The following is a 27,560-nucleotide window of genomic DNA, read 5'->3' on the forward strand; positions in this document are numbered from 1 at the left end:
ATATATATATATATATATATATATAGTATATATATATATTTGTTTGAGTTTGTATATATATTCACACACACACACATATATATATGTGTGTATATATACTGCTCAAAAGAATTAAAGGAACACTTTTTAATCAGAGTATAGCATAAAGTCAATGAAACTTATGGGATATTAATCTGGTCAGTTAAGTAGCAGAGGGGTTGTTAATCAGTTTCAGCTGCTGTGGTGTTAATGAAATTAACAACAGATGCACTAGAGGGGCAACAATGAGATGACCCCCAAAACAGGAATGGTTTAACAGGTGGAGGCCACTGACATTTTTCCCTCCTCATCTTTTCTGACTGTTTCTTCACTAGTTTTGCATTTGGCTACAGTCAGTGTCACTACTGGTAGCATGAGGCGATACCTGGACCCTACAGAGGTTGCACAGGTAGTCCAACTTCTCCAGGATGGCACATCAATATGTGTCATTGCCAGAAGGTTTGCTGTGTCTCCCTGCACAGTCTCAAGGGCATGGAGGAGATTCTAGGAGACAAGCAGTTACTCTAGGAGAGCTGGAGAGGGCCATAGAAGGTCCATAACCCATCAGCAGGACCAGTATCTGCTCCTTTGGGCAAGGAGGAACAGGATGAGCACTGCCAGAGCCCTACAAAATGACCTCCAGCAGGCCACTGGTGTTAATGTCTCTGACCAAACAACCAGAAAGACTTCATGAGGGTGACCCAAGGGCCCCATGTCCTCTAATGGGCCCTGAGCTCACTGCCCAGCAGCATGCAGCTCGATTGGCATTCGCCATAGAATACCAGAATTGGCAGATGCACCACTGGTGCCCTGTGCTTTTACAGATGAGAGCAGGTTCACCCTGAGCACATGACAGAAGTGAAAGGGTCTGGAGAAGCCATGGAGAACATTATGCTGCCTGTAACATCATTCAGCATGAGCAGTTTGGTGGTGGGTTAATGATTGTCTGGGGAGGCATATCCATGGAGGGTCACACAGACCGCTACAGGCTTGACAAAGGCACCTTGGCTGCCATTAGGTATCAGGATGAAATCCTTGGACCCATTGTCAGACCCTATGCTGGTACAGTGGCTCCTGGTGCACGACAATTCCTGGCCTCATGTGGTGAGAGTATGCAGGCAGTTCCTGGAGGATGAAGGAATTGATACCATTGACTGGCCACCACACTTTCCTGACCTAAATCCAATAGAACACCTCTGGGACATTATGTTTTTGTCCATCCAATGCCACCAGGTTGCACCTCAGACTGTCCAGGAGCTCAGTGATGCCCTGGTCCAGATCTGGGAGGAGATCCCCACAACACCATCTGTCATCTCATTAGAAGCATGCACCGATGTTGTCAGGCATGTATACAAGAACACAGGGGCCATACAAAGTGCTGCGTACAATTTTGAGTTGCTGCAATTAAATTTTGGCAAAATGGACTAGCCTGCCACATAATTTTTTCACTCTGATTTTTGGGGCGTCTTTGAATTCAGGGCTCTGTAGGTTGATCATTTTCATTTCCATCAAACGATGTGGCATCCTTTCGTTCCTAACACATTACCCAGTCTATATCAGTATAGATATCCAGGAGGATTTCTTTTTCCCATTGAGATCTGATGTGTTTTCAAAGAGTTCCTTAAATTTTTTTGAGCAGCTTATATGTATATGTGTATGTATATATGTATATGTGTGTATGTATATTAAATACAGATGAGGTACTTTACAACCTTGTGATATCAATGGTTGTCTTCCCACAATTGGGCAGTACAGAGGAAAATAAGACTGGAGACCCTTGTCATTTATAAATTATGATTTATGCCATTTTCTTAACAATATTCACCTAAAAATAATTTCTGTGTAAAAGTGAATTTTACACATATTATGGTGACAGTTCTTCTGTGATAATTAATTCTCTTCAGCAGACAGTGCGTTTAGATTTTTGAAATTTCCCTGTAGTTTGTAAAATAATTATTGACAGAGTTTCACAAATTAGCACATCATTAGTAAATCATTTTACATGTGTGAAAAAGACTGTTATGTTTCCTAATAGAGTGTGAAATACCACAGGTTTATCTACACTGAGAGATTTTTGTTAAGCAACTCTACACTACACATGTGCTCTACTGCTTTTTTCATGCTTTCATGTGTTATCACCCAGTAAATGTGCACAACAGCATTCATTCATTTCTATGCTGTGTGATTACATTTTAATATTGTATTGATGCTGTTGTCTTGTATTAGATTGCTTTTGTTCATTGTTGCTGAAATAAACTCCAGTTCTTTCTGAGTTCAGAAAAATAATAAATATACTTTTTAAGACATTGAGTCAATATTGGTTGACTGTTTGGAACACAAATGTAAAGGTATAAAAAAATAACAATTTTTTAATAATTTCTAAATTTTTGTGTAGATATAATAACATTTTTATGAATTACTTTAATGTGCATTTCTTACTGTAAATATCTATATATATATATAATCAACCAAGTTGCCCAACCATAGGAAGCATGACCATGGGGTACGCACGATGAAGCCCCGTCCTCCAACTCTAATTCTCCTCCCACGCCCACCCTCGCTCTTGAGGCATGCGCGCACTGCCTGCTCATGTGCCCGCCGCCAACACCTCACCAAACAAATGTTTGCATGCTGCATACAGCGATTCCCATCCGCTACAAACATGCTTCTTCTTAGATGGTCCTGCAGGAACAGGGAAGACCTTTGTCTACAAAACCCTGATTCATACCATCAGAGCTAGGGAAGACATTCCTACCACCGTAGCATCTACAGGAATAGCTGCAACATTGTTACCATGTTGACGTACTGCACATTCCTTTTAAAATACCGTTGAAGCGGACTACTACTTCCACATGCAACATCAAACCTACCTCGCCACATGCTCAGCATCTTCTGCAGTCCAAATTGATAATATGGGACGAGGCGCCAATGACACATGCATACACATTCCAGGCAGTTGACAGCTTATTACGTGACCTCACAGGTGACACACAGCCATTAGGAGGGAAAACAATACTTTTGGGTGGATATTTCCGACAAATACTCCCCGTCATTATGCGTGGCTCCCGAGTACTTACTGTCGCCAGTTGCATTAACAAGCAACCTTTGTGGCATCACATGCATGTACTTACACTGACGACAAATATGAGAGCTCTTCCTCACAAACAACATTTCGCAAAATGGCTCCTAGACGTTGGAGAAGGAAAAAATGGAATAGCTGTAACATTACCTTCTCATTGTTTTCCTTTTAATTCTGATCCCATTCAACAACTATATGGCAACATCAACTTCTCAATTGTCACTCCGGAAACAACTCAGTACGCGAGCTATATTAAGCGTCACCAACGAAGACTCGCTACACCTTAATGAACAAGTACTGAAACTTAGCCCTACCGACGAAGTAACTTTCACCAGCGTTGACTCCATCGTCACAGACGATCCTGCAGATCAACTTTCATTCCCCGAAGAATTTCTTAACAGTCTTACTCCCACTGGCATGCCTCTGCATAAACTCAAAATTAAAATTGGTTCAGTCGTCATTCTTCTCAGAAACCTCATGCCAACAAGAGGTCTCTGTTATGGCACTAGACTGACTGTTACCAGCATTCACTGCAATGTACTGAAGTGTAAAACTATCACAGCACACACCTCACAAACTGTCCTTATTCCCCAGATTTCTCTGACCCCATCAGATTCAAATTTGCCTTTTACTTTTACACGCAGACAATTTCCTGTTAGATTAGCCTTTGCAATGACAATTAATAAGCCACAGGGCCAAACTTTCAAAAAGATATGCCTGTATCTGCCAAAACCAGTTTTCAGTCACGGACAATTGTATGTTGCTCTCTCCAGAGTTCCATCTTTTCATTCACTCACAGTCATATCCTCAAACCCACCCCATTTGGACAACTGTGTCTTTCAGAAAGTGTTCACCCATCAATGAATAATTATGCGGCATATGCTATGCCGTAGGTCGGCTAGTTATATTATAATTTTACAAACTATCAAATCCAGTTGAAGGTCATAGGGGCAATGAGGAACTATGCTTGCAACTTGGGGTTCAAAACTAGCTGGCTGTGAACAAAATGTTTAGGTCTGCTAATGCAGGCACACATGCAGGGCCAGTTAACAGACAGCAGTCAACCAAAGCTGTGTGCAATTGAGGTGAATGGACAACCAGAGTGCCTTGAAGATACCCTTTGCAAACACGAGGATATGAAAACTAGCAGTAACTAGAGATTGGTTTAGCACCCAGGATTCCTGAACACAAGGACAACAATGCTAACTGATATGCCATCATTGTAGATATTATTTAGATAGATAGACAGAGATAGATAGATACTTTATTCCTCCCAAGGGGAAATTCACTCTATCTCTCTACTGTAAAACCATTGACTAGAAATCTACATTTGACACCTTCTTGTTAATAGTAGTGTGAAGCATTGAAGTTTAATTCTCTGTTTAAATAAATAAAGAAAATTCCGTAATATACCCTGTGGCAGGCTGGCTACTGCCCGGGGTTTGTTTCCTGCCTTGCACCCTGTGTTGGCTTGGCTCCAGCAGACCCTCGTGACCCTGTAGTTAGGATATAGCGGGTTGGATAATGGATGGATTGAAATTATGTAATAGCATTGCCAAACAGAATTCTTGAAATATTTTGGACCTCAGTAACCCTCTGGATAAACTGGGATGAAATGGAATAGTTCTGCTAACCCTGCAAAGGAGTGGCAGAAAAATACAAGTCCTTGATGGACAGAAAATGATCTTAAACATGCATCATTAATATGCTCCTAGAAAATTTAAATTAAAAAGATGGAGAAAAGTCCATGAAACACCAAAAAGCTACATAATGTATTAAAACGTAATCCATCCATCCATTTTCCAACCCGCTGAATCCGAACACAGGGTCACATGGGTCTGCTGTAGCCAATCCCAGCCAACACAAGGCACAAGGCAGGAATCAATCCTGGGCAGGATACCAACCCACCGCAGGACACACACAAATACACCCACACACCAAGCACACACTAGGGCCAATTTAGAATCAGCCAATCCACCTAACCTGCATGTCTTTGGATTGTGGGAGGAAACCGGAGCACCCGGAGGAAACCCATGCAGACACGGGGAGAACATGCAATATGCTACATAAAATTAATTGTTCTATAGTTAAAGGTCGGAAATGAAAAAGCAATAAACTGTTCTAACTAAATGAATATAACATACCTCCCATTCACAAGTTCACCCAAAATTGTTCCATATCACCACCTAATTAAAGATATTGTATTTAAAAGTTTTTTTACTTGACTGACCACTTTTATGTACCTACAATATGTTAGATGTTTTTCACTGTTTATATACACGTATTGTTCTTTAATTTTAAAATGGTCAGTTTAAGTAAGATTAAGAGTAAGATAACTGGATACAAAGAGCACCTCTGCCTAGAGTTGTGGTTGATACAAAATTTAAATATTCAATGGTGAATGAATGTTAACTGGATTAAACTTATGCAGTAGCAACGAAACAAAGAGATTCAAGACTCGTGCACTTCTTGTAAGTGCTGAAAATGCTATCTATATTGTGAGCTGGAGGGCTGATCGCACCCCAAATAGAGACAGACGCCCCTGGGAAAACCACAAACCCTGCAACACTGACTACACATTGCTCCTTATCCTTGCACTATAACGCGTAATACAAGCCTCGCGCGGTACTCCGCCGACTTATAAGCCTTGCAGCGCCTGTCAGTTTGGGAATTGATTGTTTGCTTTTATCTCTCTCTGCTCCTAGCGGAACTGTTATATCTGACTTGTCATGGAGCACGTTTAAGCTCATGTGTTTGCGGTGTCTGAATAAAAATCCTTCTTTTTTTCTACGACCTTCTGTGTCTCTGTGCAAATCTGTGACCCAAGCGTGACAAGTGGTACCAGAAGTGGTTGCACAGATGGATGCCGCCGAAGACTTATTTCAGAAGTCTAAAACATTTGCACTTAAAGACTGGAAACTAAACATGGATAACCCAATCCGTGCGCAAATTCAAGATTTGATACATAAAGTGCACTGTTGGTTTGAAGGAGACGTAATGGAAACAGTTGTCGTGAATATATTACTGGCCGGCATACCTGAAGTTCTTCGAGATGAATTTCTACGCCATGATATTAAATCATTAACGATTATGTCCAGACGATTAGAGGGTTCACAGTCCACTTGGAGAAAGAGCGGTGGATTTCGTGCTGCTTCGCAACCTGTGAACGAACGTCCAGGACATTCTCGTCGCTTCGATCGACAAGCTGCAGGACCTGAAAATCTAATGGGGTCAGGTAGGACCCCGGGAAATCCAGTCGTAGATGGGACGCCTGTTTCTGGGGAGACAGCGGCAACAGCGGTCGACAAGACCGTGGAGGCTACAGAGCACGCCGACGTGGACGCCGAGAGGATATTTCGGAAACGGAGCCGACCGTAGATGTTTCCGATGTGATCAGCTCGGCCATTTGGCAAGAGATTGTCGCTTGTCTCCAGCTCATTCAATGGGGATTGGACTGGCCGAGATTTGTTGCTCAACTATTACATGTCCGGATGGAAAAGATGGCTTGTTGATCCCGGTGAAATTGGGACACAGAGAAATCTCAGCATTGTTAGATTCGGGAAGTGACCTTTGTATTGTGAGACGAGACTGTCTTAATGAACAATGCCTTAGAGAATGTGAGACTGTAAAAATACGCTGTGTACATGGTGATGTTAAAGATTATCAGACTTTACTTCTTCCTTTAACTTATAGGGGGCGCCACTTTAAGGTTTGGTCTGCTCCACTCCAGTGGTTGTACCGACAGAAAGATACAAACTCTCGTCTAATGAGATGGTTTCTGGGTTTACAACCTTACAGTTTCACAGTAAAGCACCGACCAGGTTCTGAACACGTCAACGCAGATGTATTATCACGACTAAATGAACCTAGTACAGAGAGTCGCTTGATTCACAGGAATGTGAATAAAGCTGAGGGGGAGGGTGTGAGCTGGAGGGCTGATTGCACCCCAAATAGAGACAGACGCCCCTGGGAAAACCACAAACCCTGAAACACTGACTACACATTGCTCCTTATCCTTGCACTATAACGCGTAATACAAGCCTCGCGCGGTACTCCGCCAACTTATAAGCCTTGCGCAGCCTGTCAGTTTGGGAATTGATTGTTTGCTTTTATCTCTCTCTGCTCCTAGCGGAACTGTTATATCTGACTTGTCATGGAGCACGTTTAAGCTCATGTGTTTGCGGTGTCTGAATAAAAATCCTTCTTTTTTTCTACGACCTTCTGTGTCTCTGTGCAAATCTGTGACCCAAGCGTGACAATATAAAGGACAAATGTAAGAAGAAAGACTCTTCAGGCTGAAATTTGGCAGGCTTATTCCTTACAGCTTGCTTAAAAGTTAAGCAGGTTTCATTTCGAAATTCAACACATAACGGTCATAACGCTCGATAACGGTCGACAATGTCTGCCATGTTGAACTTTCTTATTTATTGCCCCATCTTCACGAAATTTGGTAGGTGGCTTCCCTGCGCTAACCAAAACCGATGTACGTACTTATTTCGGTGGTATGACGCCACTGTTGGCCACCATATTGAATTTTCCAAACATCACTAATTCTCCAACTTCCCATGTAGGTAGAAGGCTGAAATTTGGCAGGCTCATTCCTTACAGCTTACTTACAAAAGTTAAGCAGGTTTCATTTCGAAATTCTACGTATAATGGTCGTAATGGTCAACAACGCCCGCCATTTTGAACTTTCTTATTTATGGCCCCATCTTCACGAAATTTGGTAGGCGGCTTCCCTGCACTAACCGAAACCAATGTGCATACTTATTTCGGTGGTATGACGCCACTGTCAGCCGCCATATTGAACTTTCCAACGTCACTAATTCTCCAACTTCCCAGATAGGTAGAAGGCTGAAATTTGACAGGCCCATTCCTTACAGCTTACTTACAAAAGTTAAGCAGGTTTCATTTAGAAATTCTACGCGTAACAGTCATAACGGTCAACAACATCCGCCATGTTGAACTTTATTATTCATGTCCCCATCTTCACGAAATTTGGTGGGCGGCTTCCCTGTGCTAACCGAAACCAATGTACGTACTTATTTCGGTGGTATGATGCCACTGTCAGCCGCCATATTGAACTTTCCAACGTCACTAATTCTCCAAATTCCCATGTAGGTAGAAGGCTGAAATTTGGTACTTATTTCAGTGGTATGATGCTACTGTTGGCCGCCATATTGAACTTTTCAACAGGCTTTGTTACTTATGGGTCCATCTTCATGAAATTTGGTAGGCGGCTTCCCTGCACTAACCGAAACCAATGTGCATACTTATTTCGGTGGTATGACGCCACTGTCAGCCGCCATATTGAACTTTCCAACGTCACTAATTCCCCAACTTCCCATGTAGGTAGAAGGCTGAAATTTGACAGGCCCATTCCTTACAGCTTACTTACAAAAGTTAAGCAGGTTTCATTTAGAAATTCTACACGTAACGGTCATAACGGTCAACAACATCCGCCATGTTGAACTTTATTATTCATGGCCCCATCTTCACGAAATTTGGTGGGCGGCTTCCCTGTGTTAACCGAAACCAATGTACGTACTTATTTCGGTGGTATGGTGCCACTGTCAGCCGCCATATTGAACTTTCCAACATCACTAATTCTCCAAATTCCCATGTAGGTAGAAGGCTGAAATTTGGTACTTATTTCAGTGGTATGATGCCACTGTGGGCCGCCATATTGAACTTTTCAACAGGCTTTGTTACTTATGGGTCCATCTTCAAGAAATTTGGGACGCGGGTTCCCAACGCTAACTGAATCCTACTTACGTACATATATACGTCCATAGCCTGAAGCTCAGTCACCGTGTGAGGCGGCATTGGGTCCCCCATCCCAACGCCTCCCACGTTGTTGGCTGCCTGCCTATATAAGGCCGTCCGTCGCTCCAGTCTCTACATTCCCTTCCTTGCTTCGCCACGGGATTCATGTCTCCCTGCTGATAACTACAGCCTTTTTATTTAATCCACGGCTTCTCCAATGTTTTATTGTTCATTTATTACGATTATAGTTATTGTGTAGGTATTTTAGATTTACTTTATATTGTTCAGGTACCCATTTCCTTTATCATTCCAACCGTACCCCCATTAACATGTCTATCGAGGTGATCACCATCGATCAAAGAACTGTCACTTACCGAGTGGTTTCCATGCCCAGAGATGGCACCTATCTTTCCCATTCTCTTTGTTACATATTGCACGGCCATATCAGGCTCACTCTTGATATCTGGAGAAACATTGTGTCTTATGTATTGAATGACTGGGACAGGTTCAAGGTGTGGACTGATGACGGTACAGGAGATAATTATACTACACAGGAGCACTATAAGAGTGAAATACTTAAGCCCTTCACCTATGCATCTGCATGTGAGTTGATGGCTGCCGCCGAATTGTTCGGTTGTCACTTTCAAGTGCACTGAAATGGCCAAATATTTTAAACCTTTCGACAACCGCCAATGCCTCTTAAACATCTTAGATTCACAGGTGACGATTTCAGTAGTGGACACTTTGATGTTTATGAATGTTTAAACTCTCAAAAGCTGGATGTGAAGTTATCGATGAAACTGGTTGTATACTTACAATGCTTGACAGATGCCGAATGTCACTTCAACACATGTCCTACAAATACTGTCGTAATTAAAACAAACCATGAAACTCAAACCGATTATGACAGCAGCAATCCAAGCTGTGAGATTTGAAACAAGATTACTGTTCACATGGCCAACTGTACTTGCATGCTTAAGAGAAAGCTCAGCGCACAGCTTGGTCATATTACAACCGGTGGGCAGAACTCACAATGTGGTATACAAAGAGATCCTTAACAAATAATTATTGGTATATTTTCCCTCAGTTTAAAAAGGTTTAATTTTCTTCTTAATAAAACTTTTAAGGCAGTACTTCGCCATGCCTGTTGGTATTTTGCTATATATATATATATATATATATATAGATATAGATATAATGTGTTTGTGTATGTATGTACAGTATGTATGTGTATATATATATATATATATATATATATATATATATATATATATATATATATATATATATATATATATATATATATATATAGAGAGAGAGATATAGATAGATAGATATATATAAAGATATTAGTTATACATATAGATATAGATATATATTCTGTATATAAAATGTGTGTGTGTATGTATGTGTATATATATATATATATATATATATATATATATATATAACAGCAACACTCATAACAGTGACAAAACAATTACATTAACGATCATGTTAATTTCAAGATGTTTCCTTTTCTTTTTCATTACTTCTTTAACACACTACTTCTCCGCTGCGAAGCGCGGGTATTTTGCTAGTAAATAATATATCACAGTATAAAAATAACAATGATACTAAATGCAAAGGATCTTACACATTTAAAGAGTTTGTGAGCAACCTTCATGCATGTTCCATATTAAAATCCTCCATTAAAAATACTGTTTATTTGACTAACAATAACAAATGAAACAAGTAACACCACTGTTCAAAGCGTGGTTGAAATAATTAGTAATGGTTAATACATTTCTCATTCTTAACACATGAAAGTTAACCTGTTTCCCATTTTTTGGTAACTTTAATATTATAGGACCTTTGGCAACAAACTATAGCATGTTTCCAATTGAATATACTGTGTGACAAGATATGTCTCCTGGCACTGGTACTTATAGAATTTTGGATGTGGTTAAAAAAAAATGCCTGTTTTTAAAGTTTAAACCCTAAAACACTTTAAAATTTCAAACTCAGCCTAATACATTACCTAAAAAAGGAATGTAAAGGTAAACCTGCATACTGTACAGTATTGTACTATCTCCCGCAGTGCTAGAATGTACCACTATATGTACTGTAATTCATACAAGCGTATTTTTATTGCCAGAAGCCTTAGACGGTGCAGCTCATTTTGGCTGCATCTTGGGGCTTTAACCCTTAAACTGCCACATACTTGGGGGTTACTGCATCCCTGGACGCCAAATACTTTTTTAATGCACTTTAAGTAAACGTCACAATTCACAAAGAAAATGTGAAATTTTAATGGGACACATTTTTCATGCAAAGAGCATCACAATTACTGCAACACTAATCATTTTACACACTGCTAATGAACTGTAAAAACTATTTTAAAAACTACTGGAACAATAGTTCCAAATAGTTCCAAAGAGCAAATAACGCCATGGATGAAACTCAGTAAATCACCGAGCCAACTGCACTTGAACTGGCTGCACGCAAGCACACAGAGGTAAGCGCTGATGCTTGCAGGCTAATTTTAGTGCAGCGGCTCAATCCCAGGGGCAGTGCTGCTGGGTGTCACACTTGGGTCACAGAATTACACAGAAACACAGGAGATTGTAGAGACAGGAACTTTATTCAGACACTTCAACCAAACATGTCTCTTTCAGAAGTAAAACAAGCTCAGTATGCAGTTAGTTCTCGATTAAAGAATAGACAAACATCATAGGGGAGCACAACAGGAGCCAGACCCCGAACAGGAGCAGAGGATGTCTGAGGGAGGAGAGAGAAACAAAACAGTCAGCCAAAAAGGACAGGTGCTGTTCAGGCTTTTAATCCAGACGTACAAAACGATACAGAACAAAATGAATAAGTACAGGTAACCCAACAGAAGGCAGACAGACAGAAACTTGAAACACAGATTACAAAAACTTTTTAATTGCGTATGGTCACCAGCCCCCTTTTAAAAAGCTGTGCTGACATCCTATGACCCCAACAGCCCCAGCACCCTTAGCAGAAAACCTATCAGAGCCACTGCAGGGACTGCTGGGAGTTGCAGTTTCAAATTCTATTGGTTACTTTCACCATCCCATGCTGCGTTTTTCACCACAGTTGCTTCCTGTTCCCTATACAGTACAGTATTTCCATGAAAAAAGGCATAAAAATTGCAGAGGATATTTGTGGTTTCCACTAACAATTATTAGATAGGTTCTAAGGAAAAATCTGCAAATGACTGAGGCCGCGAACTCTGAACTGCGACTTTGCAGGGGTCTACTGTATACCATTTAGATGTTAATCCATCTTTACTATAGTTTTTCTATTTGTTCAACTGGTAAATAGTTCTACTGTCCTTCTGGGGAAAATTCTGGAAATTTATTTTGTTCTTTTTATGGGGCAGATATGCAAACTTCATTTAACCATGAAATGAAGTTTGCATTTTGTGAGAGTCACAATCTTTTGGATAACACATATCTATCAATTTCAATTAACTTGTCCAACATAAAAATAATATTACTTATTGATTGATATCAAGACTAAATATGGAACATTTTTTTATATTCCTTGGCTACTTTCATTCACAGTGTCCGAGGAGATTAGGCCCTGCTTTATATTTTGCTTATGCCTGCAAAGTCAAAATTCAGGTATAATTAAGGTGTAAAATCCACTGAGCTTTACTTGTATGCTCACCTTGACTGGTGAATAGTGATGCACTCTCAAAAACTACTGTGTGCAGAGTTTACACACAGTCCATATACAATACATTATTATTTCAGTTTTATCTTTTTCTTCTCCCTTATATAACCTAAGTGTGATCTATTGGTGTGATGCTCTGCATCTCTTAACAGACATTCTGTAGAAAATGCCACTCATTCTAAGTTTTTTTAACTATTTTTAATGTGCATGTGTTATTACACTTAAAAAGCATGAATATGTCCTGGACAGATAAAAGGAAATTACCACAGATTTTGACCCATTCTTTAAGTTTATTCACAGAATTTTTCGCTATTAAGTTTCTGGGTTTTTTTTCTTAAAAAAAGTCTTCATTAAGAAACTAACAAAATTTTAAATAAAGTCGATCTATTGACATTTTTTTTGTGATTGCAGTACCTTTTGATGATTTTAAACTAAGTAACAATGTGATTGCACGCTGGCATGTGTCTATCAGCCTGCTTAACTCTCAAAGCCATTACGAGGGTCTCAGGAGTTCATATAATAAAATAATACATCTTATACCAGTCTATTAGCCATGACTGTAGCAGATGAAATTTAAGTGTAAATGCTGTTGTCTGAAGTGATTAAAACACCTCAAGGTGGTTTTGAATGCTTTGACCAGGATGTTGAGACCAATGTAACAGTGAGTAGAAGAGTCAATGGCAACCATTTACAGATACATGTATAGTTCTTCAAAGGTTTAGTTCTTCTAAAAAAGCATTTTAAAAATTTTCACTTTCTAAATCATAAAAAGGTGCGAACAGGACAAGGAAATATTTTATTAGTATAAATGTCTCACCATTCGGCACGTTTAAGAAGAACAGTGAAGAGCAGTTTGTTTAATCCAATTAGCTGTTTTTTTTCTGTTCAACAGATAGGTCCTTCAGCAGCCTATGGTCAGATTTTCATGCCAGCTACATGTTTTATTTTTGTTACTATCCACCTTAAACATCATCAAGCACTATATTTATTATATTAATATTATGGTGTCTTAGATGGTCATTAGTCAAACATGTAATAGTTTTCATGTAACATTCCCAAACTACATTTTGCCCTGCTTGCTGTCTTTCAGAGTGAAAACAAGCAGTTCTTTTTTCAGCCAGTAGTCATTCACTGAAATACCATTTAGTACAGCAAGTCACATAAGCCACAATACTAAGAGATAAACAAAAGAACTTCCACCTTTAGTTAACAGACTAGATTTTGTCACCAAGAACCTGGTGTCTGTTGCATTTCTTAAGAGAACTGAGAATGTCCCTAGGTTTAGTTTTTTTTTTTTTTTTTTCTCTCTTATTCAGGTAATAAATGGGTCTTTATACTACTTGTGTTCCCCAAACCAATTACTTTTACCTTCTTTCAAGCAGTAATGATATTAAATTAAGGACTTTTACTTGTATTCATTGAGTTACTTTAAGTGTCTCTTTATTAAATGCAAAGCCTTAAGGAAAACATGAGCATATAGTAATTGTAGTACACTACTGAATGATATATGGGATTATAATTAATTAATCTATGTCAGGAGCTGAATTGATTTCTCTATTAACCCTATTCACAATGAGACTGTTTACTGCTGTAATATTTATATTACCTAACTAACCGTCATACATCGCTAGAGCTCTTCTGCAGTGACACAGATGTTTAAAATGCTGTGAGCTAAAAAGCTTAAACCCTTAAAGAGAAGACTGAAAAAGAATAAAATGAATCCAGTGAGTTTTCATTACCATATAGTTTAGTTTTGAAATTAATTAAATCCAAAACTAGTAATCTTATTATTTTTTGTTTAAATGTTGCTTTCAAACTGAAATACCAGTTCATTTTCTCCTGTTATAAAATGTTAGTCTTTTCTTCTTCTCTGTTGTAGTCATGATCCTATTAAGACTAACTCATGCACAAACTCATTATGCACTACTCTGTTATATGAGCAGCCATCCATACAAATCAAGTTGCAGAACCAATTTCTTTTTCTCAATAGATGTAAGCATATGCAGTGTGCTTATGAAAAATCTCACTCACAAGCCAGAAATAAATAATTACAGAAAGCATTTTTGTTAGCATGTTTATTATTTTGTTAAAGGTTTATAGACAGCAGCCTTTGGAATAACATTAAATTTGATTTGATAATTGTACTTTAAATTGATTCTATGTTCAATTTTAGCACCTGGAATTTTAGTTACACTGCTTTTTGTATGCAGTTTGTTTACTCTTTCATATCAGTGAGTATGCCAAGTGTTGTGCTGGAAATAGGTGACTTTACATTTTTAGACTTTTCTTTTTATTTCCTTTTTTTCCCATTTTATTACAAAAGGTTAGTCTTCAAAGGGAAACTCTGCATATATTTGTTTAATTGATCGCCAGATGAATTTCCCAATGTAAATTCATGATATTTATGAAGAATGCACTTGAATGTTTATGTAGGTGTATGTGTGCGAGTCAGTATACAGTATTTAAAAAAAATGTTTTGGAAATGTTATTTAAAGGAAATTATAATCTAATTAGTTATCATCTGAAAAAAGAAAATTACAATAGTTTTCTGTGACTATGAGTTTTTCAAATACCTAATTTATACACCACTAAATATTTACTAGGATGCCTTCATTGAATAGTTTTTTACCTATCTGTTGACTAATTTCGCTTTTACTAGCCTAAAATCAACAAATGTGTACCTTGTTTGAAATTTAAGTATCATTCTTTTTTCAATCATCTAGGCATTTTGCATGCCTTCTCTTTGCTTTGTACATGATGTTTTAACCCAGTAGATTAATATGACAGATGATTCTAGAGCTTGAATTTTCTCACATTTTTATAAATACTAAATGTCTTATAAAGTCTGTTTGAAGACGAAAGCTTGGAAAAACATTAAGAGCAAGATAAAACTGAATTTCATTAGGCCACATACCACTGAAAAGCCCAGCTGACAGCTTTATAGGCTGGATTTAGCAGGGCTCTGATCTACCATCTGCTGGTGATATGTGAAAAGTGCCTTCTACAGTATATATAATGGGGAAATGTGCATTTAACCTTAGAGACCTCAAAAGTGCAGTCTATAAGACTTGAGCAACAGGAATTCATTAAAGGACATTGCATTATGGGAGGACTCAAGTTATTTTATGTGTACACTATAGAATCAACTAAAATGAAAAACATTTGTTGATGTTTATTGTTTAACACAAATTTAAATGTGTATTTAAGTGAAGACCAAAACAAAGTTGTTAAATAGAAAATAAGTTTACAAGTTACAGTATTAAAAAATACAGATGTTCACAATATCAGTTCTTTTGTGCAGTTGAATTTGACAAATTCTGGCACTGAAATCTCTGTTTATAATTTTTCACTTCTTGCCAAGCATGCACTGCCTTTCTCTTACTCTGATGCTTTTACGTAAATTACTCCAGGGACACCTACTACTTTTATAGCTGTTACCGCTCCTTTGGCAGTGGCATTTTTCTTACTTGTTGATTTTCGCTTCGCAATATCAGAACATGTTCCATTATAGTGATGTCCTCTGCTTCTTTCCCACTGATGTTATTTTTGATCCTGGAAATTCAAACATGGGAAACTTCAAAATATGAATATGAAAGCAGAATTTATCAACATTCACATTTTCCAAATGGATATACTTACAGTGTTTCCCTTTTCCAGCATTGCAATTGCAACATTCCTTGCTTCTCATTGTAAGCTCTTCATAAAGTAATTCCTGAACTTGAGCACAGGATCTGGCTTTTATATACAGCGTATAGCAACAGCAAAACTGCTAAATGCATTCTTTCTCCGATGTAAATCCTCATTATCATCTGAGTTCACCTCTGTTATAGCACATCTTTATGTGAAAACAGCAGTGTGAGATCAGGGGGAGCGTGAATGTGACTGAGAGAATAAAACTGAATGAAAAAAAAGCTAACCTTTACAAGTACCATAAATTTACACTGCCGGTTACAGACTCAAATCAAATGTGTGTTTTTATTCTGTAACAGTAAGAATAAGAGCATCTCACTTCTCAAAATGGAGGTATCCAGGGTCAAATCTGTGTCCTTCTGATTACCAGTTAGCAGCTCTTACCGCTGCAACACCAAATTGGTCATATTAAAGGGGTGTCAATGTCGCACCGTAATGCGGGATCTTTTTCTGCAGTTATATTCTTGAATAAAAGCACATTTTTTTGTTGTACTTGTACTTTTTGTGAAAGTGTTTATTTGATATTTGGACTTCAGGCTTCACACATTATACACTTCATGTGCACATTTGTCCATTATTACTAAAACATGTAAAATGTTTCTATTTTAACAATGTGTTGTACACACGGAATACACATGAAATGCATGTATTCCAAAGAACAATATATTATTTACCCTCTACAACTCCAGGCAATTCACTCCAAGATTAACTCTGAGCACTGAAAACCTTGTTTGCATATTGAACTGTGGCAGTGTGCTTGGGGATGGGATAGTAGACTGCTTGCTTTTTGTGCTTATCAACACATTTACAAAACAAAAGACGCTTACGGAGAGGTGTGAAGGGATTTAAGGTGTGCCAGGATTATGAGTCTTTCCATAGGCTTTGGTAATTCTAGTGTTAATGTGTAGTGCTTCATTAAGAATCACAGGTTAGGAGTTAGGAGTAACTTGAAAAATCTCCTGCATCAATATGAATTGTCCCTTCCTGTTGAATTTTTCCAGTATTTCAAAATGTATCATAATGTGACAATAAAGACCAAATATTAACAATAATAATAACATAACAGAAACTGCAGGCAGAGTGTTTTACACAAAGTGTTTTACATTTTATTAAACAAAGTCATGATTATTGCTAGAGTTTAGAAATATGAGGTTTATTTATGCATTTAAATTTGGAAAGGTGTTAAGGCTAAGAAAAACTGTTTTGTAAAATAGAGCAAATTTAGAAACACAGAAAATATTTTTCCAGTTAAATATAGTTTAGACCAGTGTGCCTTGAGTGACCCTACCAGGGGCATAAAGCCCCGGACAACAGAGCTCCTAGGATTGGATCATTGGGACACGCAAACCCCTCCACCACGATAAGGTGGCGGTTCGAGTAGGGGATGAGGTGAAGGATGAGACAAACAGCGGTTCATCGAACCTCCTATGAAGAATAAAAATTTTGGACGGCGTTTTCACTCGCCCAAACGCGGGTCACCGGGGCCTCCCTCTGGGGCTCGGTGGCGAGCGCCTGGTGGCCGGGCCTGCACCCATGGGGCTCAGCCGGGCACAGCCCGAAGAGGCAATGTGGGTCGTCCCCCCCACCCCCCCAATCTGAACCTGAGTGGTGTTTTGTTATTTGACTTCTGTGTTCATCATGGATTGTCGATAACAAACACCATGTTCAAGCATAGGGGTGTTTATATGTGCACGTGCCACCAGGACACACTAAGTCTTGTGTCTCGACTTTGTGGTCGTGTTGTCGGACTTATGGCCACATGTCTTGGACACTCGGGTGAAGAGAGGGGTGGAGCTGTCAACTGATCACCACCTGGTGGTGAGTAGGCTTCGATGGTGGGGGAGGATGCCGGTCAGGCCCGGTAGGCCCAAACGTATTGTGAGGGTCTGCTGGGAACGTCTGACAGAGTCCTCTGTCAGAAGTAGCTTCAACTCCCACCTCTGGTAGAACTTCGACCACGTCTCGAGGGAGGTGGGGCACATTGAGTCAGAATGGGCCATGTTCTGTGCCTCTATTGTTGAGGCTGCTGACCAGAGCTGTGGCTGTAAGGTGGTCGGTGCCTGTCGTGGCTGCAATCCTCGAACCCATTGGTGGACACCAGCGGTGAGGGATGCTGTCAAGCTGAAGAAGGAGTCCTACAGGACCCTTTTGTCCTGTGGAACTCTGGAGGCAGCTAATAGGTACTGGCAGGCCAAGCGAAATGTGGCTTCGGTAGTTGCTGAGGCAAAAACTCGGGCGTGGGAGGAGTTTGGGGAGGCCATGGAGACCAACTTTCGGGCGGCTTCGAGGAGATTCTGGTCCACCATCCGGCGTATCAGGAGGGGGAAGCAGTGCAGTGTCAATACTGTATATGGTGGGGATGGTGCGTTGCTGACTTCGACTCGGAACATTGTTGTACTTTGAAGACCTCCTCAATCCCACTAACATGCCTTTCAATGAGGAAGCAGAGCCTGGGGACTCGGAGGTGGGCTCCCCCATCTCTGGGACTGAGGTGGTCAAAAAAAAAACTCTTTGGTGGCAGGGCCCCAGGGGTGGATGAGATACGCCCGGATTTCCTCAAGGCTCTGGATGTTATAGAACTGTCTTGGTTGACACACCTCTGCAACATTGCATGGACATCGAGGACAGTGCATCTGGATTGGCAGACCGGGGTGGTGGTCCCCTTCTTTAAGAAGGGGGACCGAAGGGTGTGTTTCAACTACAGAGGGATCACACTCCTCAGCCTCCCTGGAAAAGTCTATTCGGCTCTACACCCTTAACAGGGTCCTGGAGGGTGCATTGGAGTTTGCCCAACCAGTCTACATGTGTTTTGTTGACTTGGAAAAGGCGTTCGACCGGAGAACCTTGTGGGGAGTGCTCCGGGAGTATGGGGTACCGGAAACCCTGATAAGGGCTGTTCGGTCCCTGTACAACCAGTGTCAGAGCTTGGTCTGCATTGCCAGCAGTAAGTCAAACCCATTTCCAGTGAGAGTTGGACTCCGCCAGGGCTGCCCTTTGTCACCGATTCTGTTCATAACTTTTATGGACAGAATTTCTAGGCACAGCCAGGGCGTTGAGGGGGTCCAGTTTGGTGGATTCAGGATTGGATCACTGCTTTTTGCAGATGATGTTGTCCTGTTTGCTTCATCAGGCTGTGATCTTTAGCTCTCCCTGGATCGGTTTGCAGCTGAGTGTGAAGCGACTGGGATGGGAACCAGCACCTCCAAATCCGAGACAATGGTCCTCCGCCGAAAAAGGATGGAGTGCCCTCTCAGGGTTGGTGGCAAGATCCTGCCCCAAGTGGAGGAGTTCAAGTATCTCGGGGTCTTGTTCATGAGTAAGGGAAAAATGGAGCGTGAGATCAACAGGCGGACCGGTGCGGCGTCCACAGTGATGCGGGCTCTGCATCGGTCTCTCATGGTGAAAAAGGAGCTGAGCTGTAAGGCAAAGCTCTCAATTTATCTGTCAATCTATGTTCCTACCCTCACCTATGGTCATGAGCTACAGGTAGTGACCAAAAGAACTAAATCGCGAATACAAGCGGCTGAAATGAGTTTCTTCTGCAGGGTTTCTGGGCTTTCCCTTAAAGATAAGGTGAGAAGCTCAGTCATCTGGGAGGGGCTCAGAGTAGAGCCGCTGCTCCTCCGCATCAAGAGGAGTCAGATGAGGTGGCTCGGGCATCTGATCAGGATGCCTCCTGGACGCCTTCCTGGTGAGGTATTCCGGGCACGTCTGACTGGGAGGAGGCCCCAGGGAACACCCAGGACACGCTGGAGGGACTATGTTGGGATTCCCCCGGAAGAGCTAGAAGAAGTGGCTGAGGAGAGGGAAGTCTGGGCATCTCTGCTCAAGCTGCTGCCCCTGCGACCCGATCTCGGATAAGTGGAAGAGGATGGATGGAAGGATATAGTTTAGAATTTAAGAATTACACTGTAAGTAAAGGATACTTAATTTAGTAGCGGTACTTAGAGCAGTATTCCTCAGCCTTTTTGGTGTCACAACTCACTTTTCAGAAATAATGACAAAATCTACCTGAAATAAATATAAAGGTTTCATTTAACATCAAACATATCTTACAGTTAAAAATTGACTTTTAATCTCACTTTAGTTTAATTCTCCTTTACAACATAGGACCTCAAAACAGAAAATATGAAGAAAAAATGTTAAGGAAGTCTGGAGGAAGGAAGTGTTTAGTCATGGCTTCAGGGCTGCACCTAACGACTATTTTTTAAACAATTAGGCTTGCAATTAATTTTTCGATATGTTGACTAATCAAATAAATAAGTTGTAACATCTACAGAGACATCTGTTACGTAAAATGTAAGGCTGATGAGATTAACTGCATATTATTTGGATGGTATTTACTGTATATTATGGGATAAAATGAAGGTAGTAAATCGCACACAAACAATCCGTCCTTCAAATAGAATAAAGCGTCAGAACATATAATATGTTGTCAGAGTAAGCAATTAAATGCTTAAAATAAACAGTTATAATTGTTGCCAGAGTTCCTTCACCTCGAATGGACTGGGATTCAGTCAATTTGCCAGACTTGTGCCAAAAGTTCAAACAGCACATACAACTAATGTTAATGGACCCATTTCAAGACAAAGAATAAAAAGAAAAGTGTAGTTACTTGCTTCTATGGATAGATGACAAAGGATGTGATGTCTACATCAGATGACAGCAAGAAATTATAAGCACATTATGACTTGTTTGAGGCAAATGTAATGCCAACAGCAAAGGTGCAGGCACCCGGTGAATCATTTGACGAGTTCCTGACTGAGCTACTTCTGCTAGTCAAAGACTATGCCTAAGGGAATAGTTACAGAAATCTGTTACTTTAAATGTAAGACTGATGGTATTAACTGCATATAATGGGTTGGAATTTGTATTACGAGATATAAATGGAGGAAGTAAATGGCACATCTAACAAGCCATCCTGTTGTTCTCAGTCCTTTTAATAGAATAAAGTGGTATCTATAACATATAACAAACTTGTTAGTCAACAATAATAAATTTTGGATTACTTAATTAAAAAATGTAACAAATACCAAAAAGCAAACAGAAAATACTTTTATCATTAGATATCAACACAGTCTTGTGTAAAGTTTGAAAAGGAATGCAAACTCAATATCTTTCCAAATCAAAGTAATTTGATTTCATGTATAAATGCTTGATAACAAAAGTAATGCAGTTTGAATCAGATAGTACAGATCACATCTGCTTAGCAGTATAATGAAGTGCAAAAAAGCCAGATCAAATAAACGTGGAGCTTGTTTGAATCAGATTTCAGTAATACACACACATAATCTGTTTAGTAGTCCAACATTAGTGCAAAGATGAGTTTAATAACACTTGAACGCAACTTATCAATTCAAGTAACACTTCAGATTATATAACAAAAACCTGGGCAAATAAAAGCTAATATAAAGTGAAAGTAAAGTAACGTATCATAAACCTCTCGATAATCACTAGTTGCTTTAACAATATGTCATCCTGCTTATTATACGCTATTTCTGTCACATGTACATTACTTCTAGATCACATTTTATTTGTTTATTTCTTTATTTTTACTAATTATTAGCTAAATATGGTAATCTACTGTTTTTTCAGTAATCAGCAATTAATAGGACAATTTTACACCCATCAAACCAATTCTAAAAAAATAAAATGTGAGATGAATATTGACAACAGAAAGACTGAAATAGCTTTACAGCTTTTCAGCCGACAGCCCCTGCGAGCATTTATCAGGAGCCCTTTTCCTGCTGCCTTCAGAGCGCTGACAAGGGGCTAGTCTCCCCTCTCCTCATAACTAACGCGTGCAGAGCGCTCGACGGCCGTTTCAAGCACCCACCCCCCGCTGGGTGAGCTCCAGTGAGATCACCTGTTGGTCAACAGCTGTCTGTGTAATCTCCCAACTCTGCTGGCCGCATGGAGCTTTCTAGCTTGTTCAACGCTCTTAGGTCATGTACAAACATCCACTTTGATTTATCACCTTTCAAGACATGGAGCAGTCTCGTGTTGCAAATGCTTTGTGTCTCTTCTAACACTCCTGCCTGTAAAAGCCCTGTTATCGTGATCTGTATTCCTTCCTCTGCCTCAGGTTTACATGTCAAGATGCCAGCCCATGCCTATCATCCCTTACACTATATAACATGCCTGGTTACTCTTTTTGTAAGTATAATATAATGAAGTTATTTTTAAAAGTAACACCACACTGCTCAAGAGAGACAGATTCCATGTGTGTTTTAGGATTTGTTGTGGTCAGTGATGAATTTTAATTTTTTTGCTTAGCTCATTTCTATAACATAGGAGCCTTTTGGCAAAGGAAAGCTCTGTAAATACACTTGTGCATTTAAAGGGAGATTTATAAGAAAGCACAGGAGGCAATACTGAGGTGTGCTTGTTTAACTAGAAGCAGGGTTTAAAAGCGGGTCACGTGTAGGGGCGGGGCTTATGGGATGGGACTTCTGGCCTTATGTCATAAATGGACGGGGCTTAAGATCATTAATCATTTTGATTGACAGTTTGACAGAAACCCCATGTCTAATACTACTCAGGAGTGTGAGATGTAAATATTCATAAATGGGAAATGATGAAATAAAACTCACAACATGTTATGGTGATTTGCCATCAGTACTGTTGATTCTAACCAAATGTGAAACTTTTGCTGAAAAATTTGGCATTATACAGTATATGTTTTTAAAAAGAATATTTGATAATAACCATAAGGTCTTTGTAAAATCACAAACAATACAAACACTTCACTGAAAATGAATAAAAGCACAAATTGATTAAAAAAAAAAGATTAAAATCGTGTGTTTTGTAGGAAACAGATACGCTGTTATTATATGCAATACAATTAGTGGTCGTTTTCAATTGTGTAAAATGCTATTGTGATGATTCTTTATCTTTAAAAATACAGTAACTCTTACTTTTAAAATAAAATACAATTTTATGAGAACAAAATAATGCAGGTTATTATGCTCATACTATGTTAGTCAAATGTTCCAGTTTAAATAAACCAGGTAATGGGTGAAAGATGTATTACTATTACCTTTTGCCATCAAAAGCGCTGTTAAAGTTGACATAAAAATGGTAAAAATCACAGCATGAAGCTTGTCTACAACACAAAGTAATGTGTTTACTGATAAAATAGAACAATGTCAATGTTCACAAAAAGCTGAATGTTTATGGAAGATTGACATTTTGCTTCTGTCATGATGTTTTGTTTTTCCTTTTAACTTATTGACTTTGCAAAGAAAAAAAGCTACTATGAAAACACTTCCCCAAATCAATAAACTAAATATTGAAAGGTTAAAATAAAAGCAATTACCTGGTTCTTCTGTTCAGCATATTTTCAAACTTATTGCTTTCAATGCACAGGACATTTGAATTATCATATGATCCAAGCTTTACTAGACAATAAAGCAAAATATAAAGATCTGCAACAAAATTAAATCATGTATTTGGTTTATATATATTTTATATCTGCTTGGGATGTATAAAAAATATTTAAAATTCTATAATAGTTTTTGTGGATGTGGGATGAATTCCGGAGTAATAATAAATCACCTGAACGACCTTCCTCTTCATTAAACCTGACAACTGTCAGCAATTGCTTCACTTTGTTATCTTAAATTTGCCCTTAGGGGATCTAGTTCATGGTGTTTCTGTGTCAGTGCAGTGCTTTTTAGTTGCACCCAATAGCTACCTATACTGTATGTTATACAGATTTTATGTACCCTTCTGTACATTTTAAGTATGAAACAAAAAGAATATTAGTGCAAAGTCAATAACTGATTAATAATTAGCTGTGCTTTCCTATGACGAGTAACAACAAAATTTATTTCTATAGTACATTTTCATGTAAAGGATGCAGATCAAAGTGCTTTAGAAGAAATTATATCAAGAAAAAAAAACAGGAAAAACAAGAAACAGTATACAAAAAATAAATAATGCCCACATAAATATGAGATATGAAACTGCTCAAAAAATTAAGGGAACACTTAATCATCACAATCTAACACCAAGTCAATTAAGCTTCTGGGATATCAATCTGTCCAGTTACAAAGCATAAGCAATTGTGAATCAACATCACCTTCTTTAATGCAAATGAAAGTGACAACAGGTGCACTGGAGAGGCAGCAGCAAGACAATTCCCCAAAAAAGGAATTTTTTTTTTGCAGGTGGTGACCACAGACAATTGCTCTCTCCATATCTCTCCTTACTGATTCTTGTCTAGTTTTACGTTTTGCTTGTCCTTCTCACTAGTGGTAGCATCAGGTGGTACCTGCAGCTGATTCAGGTTGCACAGGTAGTCTAGTTCCTCCAGAATGGCACATCCATACATGCCATTGCAAGAAGGTTTGTTTCTGCTAGCACAGTCTTAAGAACATGGAGGAGATACCAGGAAACGGGCTGGTAAATGAGAAGAGCTGGGCTGAGCAATAGAAGGGGACGAGCACAGCAGCAGAGAAAGGTAGCTGAATGTTGGGTAGGAGGGGCAGTGTTGAGGGGGAGGGGCTACAGTGTTGAATAGGAGGGAATTATGGCCTGTTAACATCTGATTCGTAATGGCATAAAAGTGAATAGGAAATCTCTTTTCATTGTGCATGCTGCCAGCAGTATTGAACTGCTGGTTTGACATCCCACCCCAGGATTTGCTTGTGCAAAGAGTGCGCTAAAATAAACAATTTATTGTATTTTTTTCTCTGTTTTTTTCTTGTATGATCTATGAATTCACATGTAAAAAGTAGAATGACACACCAGGGGCCTTATGTATAAACAGTACATATGCACAAAAATGTTATGTATGAACATTTCCACGCTCAAATCGTAATGTATAAAACCTAAACTTGGCGTAAAGCCACGCACATTTTCACGGTAGCTTATACCCTGGCATACGCAATTTTGCAAACTGGCAGCACCCAGCGTCAAAGCAGTGCTACTGTTCCAGTGTGGTTTCCTTTTCTTTTTTAGATCCAGATCCCTGACGCAGCTTTATAAATACACTGAAATTAACCTCTTATTGTTTATTAGTTTAATGCATCTGATTGTAATTAACCTGTAACAATATAATGGTCCACAGAATGGTCAAACTATTCTAAATACAATAGCTGGTTTAGTGTTGTTACTCTCACTGCACCTTCTTCTTTTTCTTTCAGCTACTCCCATTAGGGGTTGCCACAGCGGATCATCTTTTTCCATATTACTCTCACTGCACCACTCGGAGTATTTATATCACTGTATCTGAGTGGGGAATCACAGCTGTACAGCAGCTGATCGGAAAGAGAATTATCGGTTTACAGCATCAATCACATGCTGCCTCAGCCATGCTGTCTATTGAACTACTCTCATACAGCAAACACTTCAGAGTCTTTCCTGTAGGGACATCGCGGTTCAGAAACAGTTTCATCCCAAGAACTATAAACGCACTCAATCAGTTCATGAAGTGTTCCTTGTAGAAATGTTTGTACTTATAAGTACAATTACCTCACTGTAAACTTGCGATACAATTATAATATTGCACAACCTGAGCCACTTTATAAAGCACGTGTTTATATATGATGACGATATCATTTTTAAGATGAAATGCCACAAAATAAAACTTTAACTTAATTTAGTTGTGGAGATGGAAAAAAAAAACTCTCAGCATGAAGTGAAATTTAAAAAAATGACAGCTTAAAATCAACATGCCCTTATGGTTAGTTGTGCTTGGTCTAGGTCTATGTTTTCGGAACATGGCTTAACTCTTCTTGCAGTGTATCCTGTTAATTCTGTTTAAATAATATATTTTAATTGTATATTTTCCCTATTATATTTAGCATATTCTGTGAAAACTTTAGTGTATTCATGACAAACTTTTATTCTGACAACTTCATACTGTATGTGACAAACTATTATTTTGAAAGCTTGACAAACTATTATTTTGAAAGCTTCATCCTACCCATCAAGTATGCCCCATCCTACTCAACATTCAGCTCCTGGCTGCAGACATGCAGATGCGCACTTTCAGCAGTTGGACCGGTATCTGCTCTTTTGTGTAAAGAGGAACAGGAGGAGCACTGCCAAAGCACTACTAAATGACCTTCAGCTGGCTACTGGTGTGGATGTTTCTGACCAAACTTTCAGAAACACACTCCATGCGAATGGCATGAGGGCCTGATGTCCTCTAGTAAGTAGGACCTGTGTTCACAGCCCATCACCAAGTAGCTTGATTGGCATTCTCCAGAGATTACCATAATGGGCAGTTCAGCCATTGGCACACTGTTCTCTTAACAGATTAGAGCAGGTTCACACTAAGCACATGTGACAGACATGAAAGAGTCAGGAAATGCAGTGGTGATCTTTACGCAGCCTGCAACATCATTTAGCATGACCGGTTTGGTGGTGGGTCAATGATGTCTGGGGAGACATATCCTGGGAGGGTTGCACATACCACTATTTGCTAGGCAACGGTATTCTGACTGCTGTTTGGTTCTGTGATAAAATCCTCAGATCAATTTTGTTAGACCTTATGCTGGTGCAGTGGGCTCTGGGTTCCTCCTGTTGCAGGAAACTGCCCAGCCTCATGTGGCCAGTGTGAGTAGGCACTTCCTGAATGGCGAAAACATTGATGCCATTTACTGGTCCTCACGTTCCCCAGGCCTGAATCCAAATGAAAACTGAATACTGAGCCAAGTAGTGCCACAGACTGTCCAGTAGCTCACTAATGCCCTGATCCAAGTCTGAGAGGAGATCCCCGAAGATACCATCTGCCATCTCATCAGGAGGATACCCAAACATCGCTGGGAGAGAATACAGGCATGTGGGGCCCAAACACACTACTGAGTCACATTATGAGTTGCCATGATGAAATTCATACAAGTTGGATCAATTACATCCAATTTATGATTTAAGTATTTCCTTATTTTTTGGGCAGTTTATAATTAAGAGAAATATAGTCCTTAAATATAGAACTGCAGAAAAATATTGCAATATTGCTTATGATGCCAGCATAATCAGTCTGTAGTCCAGAGTCTGATGCTTGTTCAGCTCTAACAAAGTGGCAAAGGTCAGCAGCCAAACCCCACCTTTCACAAATAAACAGTTTGTGAAAGGTGAAAGGTAAATAAACAGTTTCTGTATTACATCTTGCCTGAAGAAGGGGCCTGAGTTGCCTCAAAAGCTTGCATATTGTAATCTTTTTAGTTAGCCAATAAAAGGTGTCATTTTGCTTGACTTTTCACTACATTCATAATGGATAACATGGTACAACACCCTAGCACTATAAATAAAACCATATATTCATCCCCCATTCATTTTTTCATGAAACATGTTGTTTCAGGTTAGGGTGGTAAAC

The 27,560-nt window shown here is 39.3% G+C and overlaps 1 protein-coding gene across 2 annotated transcripts in view; it reads left to right on the forward strand.

Annotated features, from left to right (window-relative positions):
• The window catches only part of LOC120523506 (interleukin-1 receptor accessory protein-like 1), a 1,790,033-nt gene that overhangs the window by 1,055,220 nt on the left and 707,253 nt on the right, over positions 1 to 27,560 (forward strand). The window lies entirely within an intron of this gene.

This window comes from Polypterus senegalus, chromosome 2 (genome assembly GCF_016835505.1).
Source record: "Polypterus senegalus isolate Bchr_013 chromosome 2, ASM1683550v1, whole genome shotgun sequence".
In the NCBI taxonomy this organism is placed as follows: Eukaryota; Metazoa; Chordata; class Cladistia; order Polypteriformes; family Polypteridae; genus Polypterus; species Polypterus senegalus.